This window comes from Giraffa tippelskirchi, chromosome 4, assembly GCF_054371585.1.
Source record: "Giraffa tippelskirchi isolate mGirTip1 chromosome 4, T2T-mGirTip1v1.2.pri, whole genome shotgun sequence".
In the NCBI taxonomy this organism is placed as follows: Eukaryota; Metazoa; Chordata; class Mammalia; order Artiodactyla; family Giraffidae; genus Giraffa; species Giraffa tippelskirchi.
Window position 1 is genome coordinate 41685918 of NC_137278.1, and position 14327 is coordinate 41700244.

Below are 14327 nucleotides of genomic sequence, written 5' to 3' on the forward strand. Positions count from 1 at the left end.
CTAAAGAGCCTCTTGATGAGGGTGAAAGAGGAGAGTGAAAAAGCTGGGTTAAAACTCAACATTCAAAAAACTAAGATCACAGCATCCAGTCCCACCACTTCATGGCTAATAGATGGGGAAAAAGTGGAGACAGTGACAGACTTTATTTTCTTGGGCTTGAAAGTCACTGAGGACAGTGACTGTGAAATTAAAAGACGCTTGCTCCTTGGAAGAAAAGCTATGACAAACCTAGACATATTAAAAAACAGAGACATCACTTTGCTGACAAAGGTCCAGACTGTGAAAGCTATGGTTTTTCCAATAGTCGTGTACAGATGTGATAGTTATACCATATAGAATGCTGAGTGCCAAAGAATTGATGCTTTTGAACTGTGGTGCTGGAGAAGACTCTTGAGAGTCCCTTGGACTGCAAGGAGATAAAACCAGTCAATCCTAAAGGAAATCAATGCTGAATATTCCTTGGAAGGACTGATGCTGAAGCTCCAGTACTTTGGCCACCTGATGAGAAGAGCCAACTCATTGGAAAAGATCCTGATGCTGGGAAAGATTGAGGGCAGGAGGAGAAGGGGGTGACAGAGGCTGAGAAGGTTGGATGGCATCGACTCAATGGACATGAGTTTGAGCAAACTCTGGGAGATGGTGAAGGACAGGGAAGCCTGGCATGCTGTAGTCCATGGGGTCACAAAGAGTTAGACACAATGAGAGACTTAACAAACAACAACAGACCTGAGGGAACCAGGTAAATGGAGACTGGGGGCCTTGGCAGTGACCAGGGAGGACTCATAACCACAGAGTCTTCCAAAGACCTCCCAAAGATGGCATGAGACAGATTTTCTTATTGTTGGGAGTTGACAGTAACTTGATATAGATAATTTATTCCATAATGGAGTTTTTAAAACTTGAAGGGGATGAATGTACTACATCAGTAATACTGCCCTGATCATCTTTGTGCACTTAAGATTTCTCCACCCACGGGATTCTTTCTGAAAGGTAGATTCACAGAAGTAGAAGAATTACTGATTGAAAGGGTACAGTCATTTTTAAGGCTCTTGGTATATATGGCTTAAATGTCCTCTGGATGGTCTGTGACTTTTCAGATTTAGAGTTTAAAACTAGGACCAGGACTTCCCTGGCAGTCTGGTGGCTAAAACTGCATGTTCCCAGTGCAGGGGTTAGTTAGTGTTAGTTGTTCAGTTGAGTCCTACTCTTTTGCAACCCCACAGACTATAGCCTGCCAGGCTCCTCTGTCTGTGGAATTCTCCAGCCAAGAATACTGGAGTGGGTAGCCATTCCCTTCTCCAGGGGATCTTCCTGAACCTGGGTCTCCTGCATTGCAGGCGGATTCTTTATTATCTGAGCCACAGTGGCACGGGTTCCATTCCTGGTCAGGAAACTAGATCCCAAATGTTGCAACTAAGAATTCACATGCCTTAACTAAGACACAGGGAAGCCAAAAAAAAAAAAACAAAAACCTAGGACCTTTCCTCAGTGGGATGGGATGGAGGGGTGGGGAATGGAAACTTGTTAGGAGGCTATTGCAGTATTTTACATGAGATGTGAGGAAGGACCAAAGTAAGATTATGGCAGTGGGGAAAGTGGAAGGGACAAATTCTAGTGTCATTTAGGAGGTGGTATCAGTAAACCTTCTCTGCCTATCGCTGAAGGAGAGAGTAACCAAGAGCATCTTACTATTTTCCAATTTCAAAACCTGGGTAGATGAAAATCCTATTAATCAGGGGGCAGTGTGGTTTGCTGGAAAGTCTGGGTTACGTATTTAATTGACCTAGTTCAAATCCCACCCCCACCACATCCCTAATTAGCTGTGCAGCCTTGGGCAAGTTACTGAAACTCTGAGCCCACATACCTAGATTTCCTCACTTGTGAAATGGTCATAGTAATATACATCAGTCTCCTGGACTACTGAAAGGATTAAATGTGAAAGTGTTTTTAAAGCATCTGTCCTATTGTGGCTTTGAAGAAATTAAAGAAAATCAATTATATAGATAAAAGAGAATGTAGAGACTTGGAGAATAAAGAATATATGTGGTTTGAGAGAAATTGTGTTTAAGATGTCTGCATGAGATTCCATGCAGTAGACTTGGTGTACTTTTTTGGGGGGAGGTGGGGAAGCTGTGCAGAATATGGGATCTTGGTTCCCTTACCAGAGACCGAGCCCAAGTCCCCTGCAGTGGAAGCACACACAGAATCTTAACCACCGGACCACCAGAGAAGTCCCTATCTTGGTGTACTTTTTAAAGAGACCGAGAAATATGTGAGGGCTTCCCTGATGGCTCATCAGTAAAGAATCTGCCTGCAATGCTGGAGATGTGGGTTCAATCCCTGAGTCGGAAAGATACTCTAGACAAGGAAATGGCAACCCACCTCCAGTTTTCTTGCCTGGGAAATCCCATGGACAGAGGAGCTTCACGGCTGCAGTCCATGGGGTCACAAAAGAGTCAGACAGGACTCAGCGACTAAACAACATCAAGAGGTATGAGAACTACAAAAGAAGGGGTGATGATTCTGCTGCCCTTGGGCAGTGGTGCAGTTCTCAAATATGGGCACAAGGTGGAGTCTGTTCAGTGCAAAAAGCTTCTTGAGTGAGTGAAGTCTCTCAGCAGTGTGGGACTCTTTTGCGACCCCATGGACTGTAGCCCGCCAGGCTCCTCTGTCCATGGGGTTTTCCAGGCAAGAATATTGGAGTGGGTTGCCATTTCCTTCTCCAGGGGATCTTCCCAACCCAGGGCTCGGACTCACATCTTCTGCATTAAAGGTGGATTCTTTACCACTGAGCCACCAGGGAAGCCCATACTAATGGGGTGGGAGTATAGTATTGATCTGCCAAACATCTATGGAGCATCTTCCCTGTACTGGACTCTGCCTTTTAGAAGCATCCTGACTTGTATAGTGGGGGATTCAGCTTGGTGGGATGGTGAAGGAGTACTACTATAGGGGTTTAGGCCTTGACCTAATCAAGGGAAGTTTTCCTTCCAGGATGGTGACTGATGTATCTGACCAGGTGCAGAGTCAGCTGAAAAACTCAGTTCCCTAAGGGCTTGAAGTACTTTTTGTTTCTGAAAATGCACTTAGAAAACAGAGAACATTTATCAGAACTCGAGCAATTTCCTGGAGCTTTCTACCAAAGCTCTTCCCTACCCGTCATTTCTTTAAAACAAAACAAATAAACAAAAACAAAACCAAAAAAATGAGAACACTGACCCATTTAAAAAGGGCAAATCTGACTGAAGGCACAGATCTTCCCTGTAAAATGTTGATGAACAGTAAACCTCTATTATTTGGAGAAAAGAAAATGCCTTATTAGTAGGACATAAACTGTTATCAGCATTATTAATCTAACAGTAAGTTGAAAAAAGATGGATTTATGAGTTATAATCCAAACAGCAACTTTAGTTTTAAATCCCATTATCCCTTTCAAAAGTGGTTGTTGGTAAGTCGTGTCTGACTTTTTGAGATCCTGTGGACTGTAGCCCACCTGGCTCCCTGATCCATGGGATTTCCCAGGCAAGAACAGTGGAATGGGTTAACACTTTCTTTTCCAGGGGATCTTCCTGACCCAGGGATCAAATCCAAGTCTCCTGCATCGGCAGGCAGATTCTTTACCACTGAGCCAGGGAGACATTTAAATACATAAATAAAAAATAATTAAACATTATGCTAAGTGCCAGAATAGAGACAAATGAGGTGTTGAGAGAAGAAAAATGCTTATGGCCTACTTTAGATTGTGTGGTCAGGGAAAGCTCCTCGGAGGAGGTGACATTAGGTGAGGTTAGAGAGATGAGGAGCCAACAAGGGCAGGGAGAACATGAGCTCCAGGCGTCCAGATGGGCACAGGCTTGTGAGTGGGTAAGCGCCAGGTGCATGGGTAACCTATACGAGGCCTGTGGCTGGAGTGAGGTGGGCAAGGGGCGCAGCCACAGGGATGAGGCAGGAGAGGTGGCGGGGCTTCCTGGATAAGGGTGTGGATTCCGTTCTGGGTGCAGAGGGGAGCCACTGAAGGACTCTAAGCAGAAGTGAGCCTTACTCCAATTCACATCTGAAGATCACGCGAGAAAAAGGGGACACGAATCTGGAAACTGCTGCAACTGTCCTGGTGAGAGATGGCAGAGAGATAGGTGCCAACAGTGGGGTGGAGGAACCAAGTGAATCTGAGATCTAGTTTAGAGGTAAAATCAGCAAGAGTGACTACTAATGGGTGAGTAGGAGGTGAAAGAAGAAAGTAGAACTCCTCAACGGCTGGCCTGAACAGAGTGCTGACGGAGGTGGGAATCTGGAGTATCCAGCAGAGGCCTCAACATATCTCAGGTCCTAACCGCAAATTCCAACAAGAATAATTGGCTTCTTTTGGGTCAAGTGCCCGCCCTGATCCACTAGATACGCTGAGACAGGGGAAGGTATACAGAAGCGAGTGTATGAGGGTCTACCTAAATTTCCCAACAATCTTTTAAGAAGGTAGGAATAACCATACGAATAACTAGGAGACAAAGCATTACAAGGCCTAGGACATATACCATTTGGGGGTATCTTCTCAGCCCCACCAGCCATTCGCTGCACCCTTTTTCTGCAGTTGGCCCACCTGCCCTGGGGTGGGGGCTAGCTACAGCTGATGGCAGAAAGAGACTCTCCTATGAGAAAACAAAGAACAGCAACAATACAGTGGAGAACAAGGTGAAGCATGTCCGTAGACGTACCTTGCATTTTGTGTCTGAAGATCTGACAATTCCACGATGACTTTTGTCTACTTTGATTTCTCATTTATTCCAAATTACCTCATTTATATATATATATAATATAATTATACGTAATTATATTATATATAATTAATCTACACTTTTTTTCACATGCCAGAAAAGATTTAAAAATGGTTTTCAAGTTACTTTATGGATCTATGTCTATCTAAATTTTGTGCCTGCTTGATAGGCCCTCTGAATCCATGGAAACTTCTCCATGAATCCTTGTTTACAAGTCATTCAGGACCTCCTGGGTCAGGAAGATCCCATGTAATCCAGTCCAGTATTCTTGCCTGGAAAATCTCATGGACAAAGGAGCCTGGTGGGCTACGGTCCGTGGGGTCTCAAAGAGTCAGACGTGACTGAGTGACTGAGCACACACGCACCTATGGGACAGAGGGAACGGGGTTCTGTGGGAGGAGGAAGAGGAAGACAGAGAGAGAAGTCGGACTTCTCTGAACATCACTTCGTATGTAGATTTGACTTTGGAGCCATGTGAATAATATGCGTAATTATGAAGTGTGTGTGTGTGTTTTAGTTGCTCGGTCGTGGCCAATTCTTTGCAATCCCAAAGAATCCAAAATTTTAAAGTCAATCATCAAATAAAAAATGCAGTAAAACAAATCAGTTTTGGGGATAACTCAAACTGGATACGGAGAAGGCAATGGCACCCCACTCCAGTACTCTTGCCTGGAAAATCCCATGGACGGAGGAGCCTCGTAGACTACAGCCCATGGGGTCGCTAAGAGTCGGACACGACTGAGCGACTTCACTTTCACTTCTCCCTTTCATGCACTGGAGAAGGAAATGGCAACCCACTCCAGTATTCTTGCCTGGAGAATCCCAGGGACAGTGGAGCCTGGTGGGCTGCCGTCTATGGGGTTGCACAGAGTCGGACATGACTGAAGCAACTTAGCAGCAGCAGCAGCAGCAAACTGGATAACTCCCCAGACGAGGAACTCTTCTAAATGACTGAAAAACAGTAATTTAAGGGTACATTCCTGATTGGATATACTCTGAGGACAAAAAAGAATGGCCAGAATAAGAGTATTAAGCTGTGTGGACTTTTCTGGTAGTCCAGTGGTTGAGAATTCACCTGCCAATGCAGGGGACATGGATTTGATCCCTGGTCTGGGACGATTCCACGTACCATGGAGCAACTGAACCCGTGCCCCACAGTTACTAAGCCCACGCTATGCAACAAGTCACTGCAATGAGAAGCCCATGCACTGCAACTAGAGAGTGGCCCCCACTTGCCACAACTAGAGAAAACCTGCATGCAACAACAAAGACCTAGTGTAGCCAAAAATAAATACATGTTAAGCTGTATAATCATATTTTTGCTAGCAGAAGTGTTATTCTGAGATTGCTGTACATTTGTTGCAGTATGATAAACCAATACAATATGTGAAATTGGAATTCTGTCACTCCCAGTGTAAATGGGAAACAGATTTCTCAGTGTGGGAGGAAGAGGATATGGGTATAAGACAGAAGGGGGTCATGTAAAATCCCTAAGGTCCTGATTTTGAACAGGAACTATTGGGATGAGTTCAGAACGTGTTTCTTAGCTCTGTCCATGGAAAAGACCTCGAAATAATGACCAACCCTGTACCAGTAATGAGCATTTAACATAAGGCCAGATTGTGGCCTTGTGTTAAAACATACCCATAGGATATTAATTTATGGAGGTGACTGAGTGATGACACAGAGAGGTAATGCCAATAAAAGAATTTATTACTCACATTTTCCAAGAGCAGGGCATGCCACACGGTGCTGGGCCACGTGGGGAAACACCAGGTTTCGTCAGAAGGCATGAGGAGTGAGGAGAGCGCGTGATTCAGAGCCTTTGTTGTGTTTTCTGTGGGAAAGGCAAGGCAGAGAAGGATAACAGTCTAGGACTGAATAGTCTGAACAATGTTGGTGGTCTCTGGGTTCTAAGATGGTCTCTAGTTGTCTGGTCCTGGCCCCAGGTTGACTTTGGGCAGGGGAAATACTGGCCTAGTGTGTGACAGTTAGATAAAAGAGGTGGTTGGGGCTATGGACTTAGGGTTGCTTGGTTTGCATGTGAAAGGTACATTTGCAGGGGAGCTAGCCCTGGGAGAGGCAGTCTTCTCCCAGTCACCAAGGCTCCCCAAGATGTCAAAATATCATAAAATTCAAGCGTGATTAATACATCTCAAAATACCATTTCCTACTAAAAGGAACCAGTAGTTCTGGGAGAACTTGTTGGCTCTGGGAAATATAAGATGAGCCTGGAAGGTCTTATCATACCAGGGAGTAAAGTGAAAGTGTTAGTTGCTTAGTCATGTCCAAGTCTTTGCGACCCCATGGACTGTAGCCCACCAGGCTCCTCTGTCCATGGAATTCTCCAGGGAGTAAGGAGGTTTTTCAAAGATGATTTGGGTCATCCCCAAAGGACCCAAGAGCCAACTTGAGAAGCCTCCCTCTGGCAAATGATGGGATGATTTCAGCATCAATAAAGATAAAAACTGCAATGGGTTAAAATATATTATATTTAGTGGCAGGTTAACAATGTTACTAAAAAGAAGTTTATTGTTCCTGATTAGAGGATGCTCAGAAGTCAACTCTGTGTTTTGAAAACCAGTAAATAAAGAGAAGGAATCAAGTATTTATCCCATTTTTCTGAATGGTACCGCTGGGTAACCAGATAGTAGATGAAAGGTGTTTCAGTGCTGTATAAGGAACAGGGGAATCAGACTATCACCACTGGATAAGCCCTTATACATTAAAGGAGCTAGGCATTGAGTGTCAACACCCCTTGTCATAACAAAAAGACCCTGCCAGACATGAAGAGCCTCCTGCTACTACAGTACTTAGGAAGTTCTCTTGCAAAAATATTGAACCTGAATCTGAATACACCTATAGTTCCAACAAACAATTTATAAGAAATTCAAAGGTGAGGCAAGAGAAATTCGATATATGATGCCACCACTGAGTTGTAATCGGCAAAATCCAGACTGTGGGAAACTCTCCAGGCCAAAATCCCTGTTGTATTCAACAAATTTATTTCAGTGAAAAAGTATTATATGGGGCAGAGGTGAGGGGGACGGGGCATTTATGGACAGATCAATCAGTATCCGTGTAGACCTGAGATAGATCCTAAATCAAATAAACCTTTTAAACGTTGTAATTTGGGAATTCCCTGGTGGCTCAGTTGTTAGGATTCACTCTGTGCTTCCACTGTAGGGGGCACAGGTTTGATGCCTTGATGGGGAACAAAGATCTTGATGCCAAGTGGCCAAATAAATAAATGAATAAATAAAAGTTATAATTTTATGAAATGACTGGAAATTTAAACTCTGATTAGAAGTCAGAGAAATATTTTAAAATTATTGGGTTTTTTTAAGATATAATAACGGAAATAGGGGGATTTTTTTTAAAGAATCCTTACCTGTTAGAAATATATATTGAAACATTTATGGCAGGGAATGTGTCCGTCCGAGGATGAACACTGTGAGAAGTGAGGCTCTCAACCTGCTGGCGGCCTGCCATTTGTAAATGCTGCTCTCCTTGGTGAGATGATAATCCTGCTCAGAGTCACACAGCAGCGAGGTAAAGCTGGGCTTTGGCCGGTCTGTCTGCTTCCAGATCTCCTGGAAGGTCTTCAGTTCAGCCTTTGTCTTCACTGGGAAGTAACTGGGAAACGGGCCTCCAGGAAGCCCCAGGCCACTACCTGGGGAAGAGTTTTGGTTTCAGGAGATGGTGAAGAAAGAAAAGGGGGAAGGTATTACTTGTCTCACAAACCTTGGCTCTGGGACAGAACTGTGTTTGAGTGTCTCCTGTGGAGGTATGGGTCAGCAGTGGACTGCTGCAGGGACAGGGGCTCTGGGTGCAGTAGACCTGGGTATGGCATAAGCCCTCTTGGAGAAGGTCGCCATTAACCCCACCATAGAGCCACCAGAACTTACACAGGACTGGGAAACACTCTTGGAGGGCACAAATAAAACCTTGTGTGCACCAGGACCCGGGAGAAAGGAGCAGGGACCCCACAAGAGACTGACCCAGACTTGCCCCTGAAGGTCCAGGAGGCTCTGGTGGAGGCATGGATTGGTGATGGCCTGCTGCAGGGCTGAGGGCACTGAATGCAGCAGTGCCTGCATGGGACCTTTTGAAGGAGGTCGCCATTATCTTCATTACCTCCACCATAGTTTGGCCTCAGGTAAATAACAGGGAGGGAACATAGCCCCACCCATCAACAGAAAATTGGATTAAAGATTTACTGAGCATGGCCCCCACATCAGAACAAGACTCAGTATCCCCCCCTCAGTCAGTCTATCCCATCAGGAAGCTTCCATAAGCCTCTTATTCTTCTCCACCAGAGGGCAGACAGACTGCAAACCATAATTACAGAAAACTAAACAATCTGATCACATGGACCACAGCCTTGTCTAACTCAGTGAAATTATGAGCCATGCCCTGTAGGGCCACTCAAGATGGACGGGTCATGGTGGAGAGCTCTGACAAAACGCGGTCCACTGGAGAAGGGAACGGCAAACCACTTCAGTATTCTTGCCTTGAGAATCCCATGAACAGAATGAAAAGGCAAAAAGATAGGACACTGAAAGATGAACTCCCCAGGTTGGTAGGTGCCCAATATGCTACTGGAGATCAGTAGAGAAATAACTCCAGAAAGACTAAAGAGACAGAGCCAAAGCAAAAACACCACCCAGTTGTGGATGTGACTGGTGATGGAAGTAAAGTCCGATGCTGTAGAGAACAATATTGCATAGGAGCCTGGAATGTTAGGTCTGGAAATGGGAAGTGGTCAAAGGGAAATGGGAAGTGGTCAAACAGGAGATGGCAAGAGTGAACATTGACATTTTAGGAATCAGTGAACTAAAATGGACTGGAATGGGTGAATTTAACTCTGATGACCATTATATCTGCTACTGTGGGCAGGAATCCCTTAGAAGAAATGGAGTAGCCATCATAGTCAACAAAAAAGTCCGAAACGCAGTACTTGGATGCAATCTCAAAAACAACAGAACGATCTCTGTTCATTTCCAAGGCAAATCATTCAATATCACGATAATCCAAGTCTATGCCCCAACCAGTAATGCTGAAGAAACTGAAGTTGAATGATTCTATGAAGACCTACAAGAGCTTCTAGAACTAACACCCAAAAAAGATGTCCTCTTCCTTATAGGGGACTGGAATGCAAAAGTAGGGAGTCAAGAAATACCTGGAATAACAGGCAAATTTGGCCTTGGAGTACAGAATGAAGCAGGGCAAAGGCTAGTAGAGTTTTGCCAAGAGAACACAGTGGTCATAGCAAACACCCTCTTCCAACAACACAAGAGTTAAGACTCTACACATGGACATCACCAGATGGTCAATACAGAAATCAGATTGATTATGTTCTTTGCAGCCAAAGATGGAGAAGCTCTATACAGTCAGCAAAAACAAGACTGGGGACTGACTGTGGCTCAGATCATGAACTCCTTATTGTCAAATTCAGACTTAAATTGAAGAAAGTAGGGAAAACCACAAGACCATTCAGGTGTGACCTAAATCAAACCCCTTACGATTACACAGTGGAAGTGACAGATAGATTCAAGGGATTAGATCTGATAGAGTGCCTGAAGAACTATGGACAGAGGTCCGTGACATTGTACAGGAGACACGGATCAAGACCATCCCCAAGAAAACAGAAATGCAAAAAGGGAAAATGGTTGTCTGAGGAGGCCTTACAAATAGCTGTGAAGAGAAGTGAAAGGCAAAGGAGAAAAGGAAAGATATACCCATTTGAATGCAGAGATCCAAAGAATAGCAAGGAGAGATAAGAAAGCCTTCCTCGTGATCAATGCAAAGAAAAAGAGGAAAACAATAGAATGGGAAAGACTAGAGATTGCTTCAAGAAAATTAGAGATACCAAGGGAACATTTCATGCAAAGATGGGCACGATAAAGGACAGAAAATGGTATGGACCTAACAGAAGCAGAATATATTAAGAAGAGGTGGCAAGAATACACAGAAGAACTATGCAAAAAAGATTTTCATGACCCAGATAACCACGATGCTGTGATCACTCACCTAGAACCAGACATTCTGGAATGTGAAGTCAAGTGGGCCTTAGGAAGCACCACTACGAACAAAGCTAGTGGAGGAGATGGAATTCCAGTTGAGCTATTTCAAATCCTAAAAGATGATGCTGTGAAAGTGCTGCAGTCAATATGCCAGCAAATTTGGAAAACTCAGCAGTGGTCAAAGGACTGGAAAAGGTCAGTTTTCATTCCAATTCCAAAGAAAAGCAATGCCAAAGAATGCTTAAACTATGACACAATTGCGCTCATCTCACGCACTAGCAAAGTAATGCTCAAAATTCTCCAAGCCAGGCTTCAGCAATACATGAACCGTGAACTTTCAGATATTCAAGCTGGATTTAGAAAAGGCAGAGGAATCAGAGATCAAATTGCCAACATCCATTGGATCATCGAAAAAGCAAGAGAGTTCCAGAAAACCTCTACTTCTGCTTTATTGACTATGCCAAAGCCTTTGACTGTATGGATCACAACAAACTGTGGAAAATTCTTAAAGAGATGGCGATACCAGACCACCTGACCTGCCTCCCAAGAAATCTGTATGCAGGTCAAGAAACAACAGTTATAACTGGACATGGAACAACAGACTGGTTCCAAATCGGGAAAGGAGCACGTCAAGGCTGTATATTGTCACCCTGCTTATTTAACTTATATGCAGAGTACATCATGAGAAATGCTGGACTGGATGAAGCACAAGCTGGAATCAAGATTGCCAGGAGAAATATCAATAACTTCGGATACGCATATGACACCACACTTTTGGCAGAAAAAGACGAAGAACTAAAGAGCCTCTTGATGAAATTGAAAGAGAAGAGAGAAAAAGCTAGCTTAAAGCTCAACATTCAGAAAACTAAGATCATGGCATCCAGTCACATCACTTCATGGCAAATAGATGGGGAAACAATGGAACCAGTGACAGGCTGCTTTTGGGCTCTGAAATCACTGCAAATGGTGACTGCAGCCATAACATTAAAATACTCTTGCCCCTTGGAAGAAAAGTTATGACCAACTGAGAGAGCATATTAAAAAGCAGAGACATTACTCTGCCAACAAAGGTCTGTCTAGTCAAAGCTATGGTTTTTCCAGTAGTCATGTATGGATGTAAGAGTTGGACTATAAAGAAAGCTGAGTACCGAGAATTGATGCTTTTGAACTGTGTTGTTGGAGAAGACTCTTGAGAGTCCCTTGGACTGCAAGGAGATCCAACCAGTCCATCCTAAAGGAGATCAGTCCTGAATATTCATTGGAGGGACTGATGCTGAAGCTGAAACTCCAATACTTTGGCCACCTGGTGTGAAGAACTGACTCATCTGAAAAGACCCTGATGCTGGGAAAGATTGAGGGCGGGAGAAGAAAGGGAAGACAGAGGATGAGATGGTTGGATGGCATCACTGACTCAATGGACATGAGTTTGAGTAAGCTCTGGGAGTTGGTGATGGACAGGGAAGCCTGGCGTGCTGCAGTCCATGGGGTTGCAAAGAGTTGGACACAACTGAGCAACTGAACTGAATTGATATGATGTGATGTCTGGGATTTGCTTCAAAATAATGCAGGAGTGGGGTTTCCCAGGTGGCACTCATGGTAAAGAACTCGCCTGCCAATGCAACCCTCCCAATGCGGGTTCTATCCCTGGGTCAGGAAGATCCCCTGGAGGAGGGCATGGCAACCCACTCCAGTATTCTTGTCTGGAAAATCCCATGGACTGAAGAGCCTGGCAGGCTACAGTCCATGGGGTTGCACAGAGTTGGACAGGACTGAAGCAACAGTATGTACACACAATGCAGGAGGGGGGATATGGGTGAGTATAGATGAAATGGGATTGGTCAGTGGGTGATGAGTACAAAAAGGTTCTTTATCCTATTCTGTTACTTTTGTGTGTATTTAAAATTTCCCATAATGAAAAGGTTTTAAAGGAAAGAATGCAAGGTGACTACAATGACCAAAAGTTAGCAATTACCCTATTTCCAGACCTACACCTCTGGCTAGCCTGTAGCCCATCCATGTGAAAAGATCCAAAGACTAGCCATGTATTTGGCCAGTCAAGATTTCAGTTTTCAAATTGTTCCTTAATAGAACTTTTCCAGGCACATTTGTAATAACATTCTATTAATTCTTATGAAAATGAGATAGATCGAATTAATCATTCAGGCAACTAAAAAATGACCCTTTTATGTTAAATGCTAATCACTTTGATTAAATTTTTTCTAAAATACCCTATATCACTCCCTGTCTTAGGAAATTATTTACTAACAACTTAAAAAAAAATTATGACTCAAAGAGCCATTATTAGGAAACCTCAGGCATTGAGCTGGCTGTAATCTAGCCTAGGGGGCCATTTAATTATCTGGTGTTACTAGTGTTAATTCAAAAGCCCTGAGATTCTGATTCTCTTCTAGATGTTGATCTTCCCATCTTCTCTTTCTTGCTGCAGTCAGCATGTCTGCTCCTCCTGCCCCAACCTTGTAATTGTCGTCTGTTCTCTATCCCTTTTGTACTCCTCATCACATGTAGCCTAATAGAGTGCCCTGTTCGCAGTAAGCACCCAATAACCATTTACTGAATTGAATTAAACCTGGGACAAATGGAAGGTTGCCAGAAGGAATCAAATAATTAAGCTTATTATATCATTAACTTTAATTTTAGACACATCACTTAAGCTGCTGAGTGCAGTTTGGGAATTCATACCTGAGTTCCAAATGGTTGAGGTTGCCAGGAGTCTGGCTGCTGAATTAAATGGGGGGTATGACTCTATTATATATCAAAATGTATGTTTGCAGGCACACATAATTTTTGCTAATTTGTACCGCAGGAAGAACAAAAGTAGCAAATTGATAAAGGAGTTCTATTTCTACTTCTAATATGAAGAATGGCCCTTGATTACCCAAGTACGATCCCTACTTTCATTATAAACACCAGTGTACAAAAGTATTATCTGAAATTCCAGGCTATTTGCGGAAATTAAAACACATTTTTATAAAAGATGATGAAATATTTTGACTCAAACAAAGAATTAGGTAAATTGCGTGGAAGGAGAAACAACCCATAATCTTCATTTAATTGGCCTTTTCTACTAAAACATTCAATCTTTTTAACTGTAAGACAACGTATATCTTTAGTAGGCACTTAATTATTTCTCACTAAATATAGTTTGTTCAGGCACAAAACCTTGAGGTAATCCTAGATGTTCCTTGGTCTCATCTCATATCCAATTCATCTGTAAATCCTGTTGACACTACCTTTAAAATCCATCCAGAGCCAACATCTCCACCGCCACACCCCAGTCCAAGTCACCACTCTCCCTTTCCTGAGCTTTGTTTTAGCTCCTTATCTGTCCCCTCCTTCCACCACTGTCAGTTCTTTATTTGTAGCTGGAGTTACTGTTGATAAGAAGACAATCTTATCATATCTCTTCCCAGCTCTGTACTCTCCAGTGGCTCCTATGACACACTGCATCTCCTTATGATCCACTGGTTACACAGCCAGCCTCTGCCTGCCTCTCTGAGCTCATTCCTTTCAA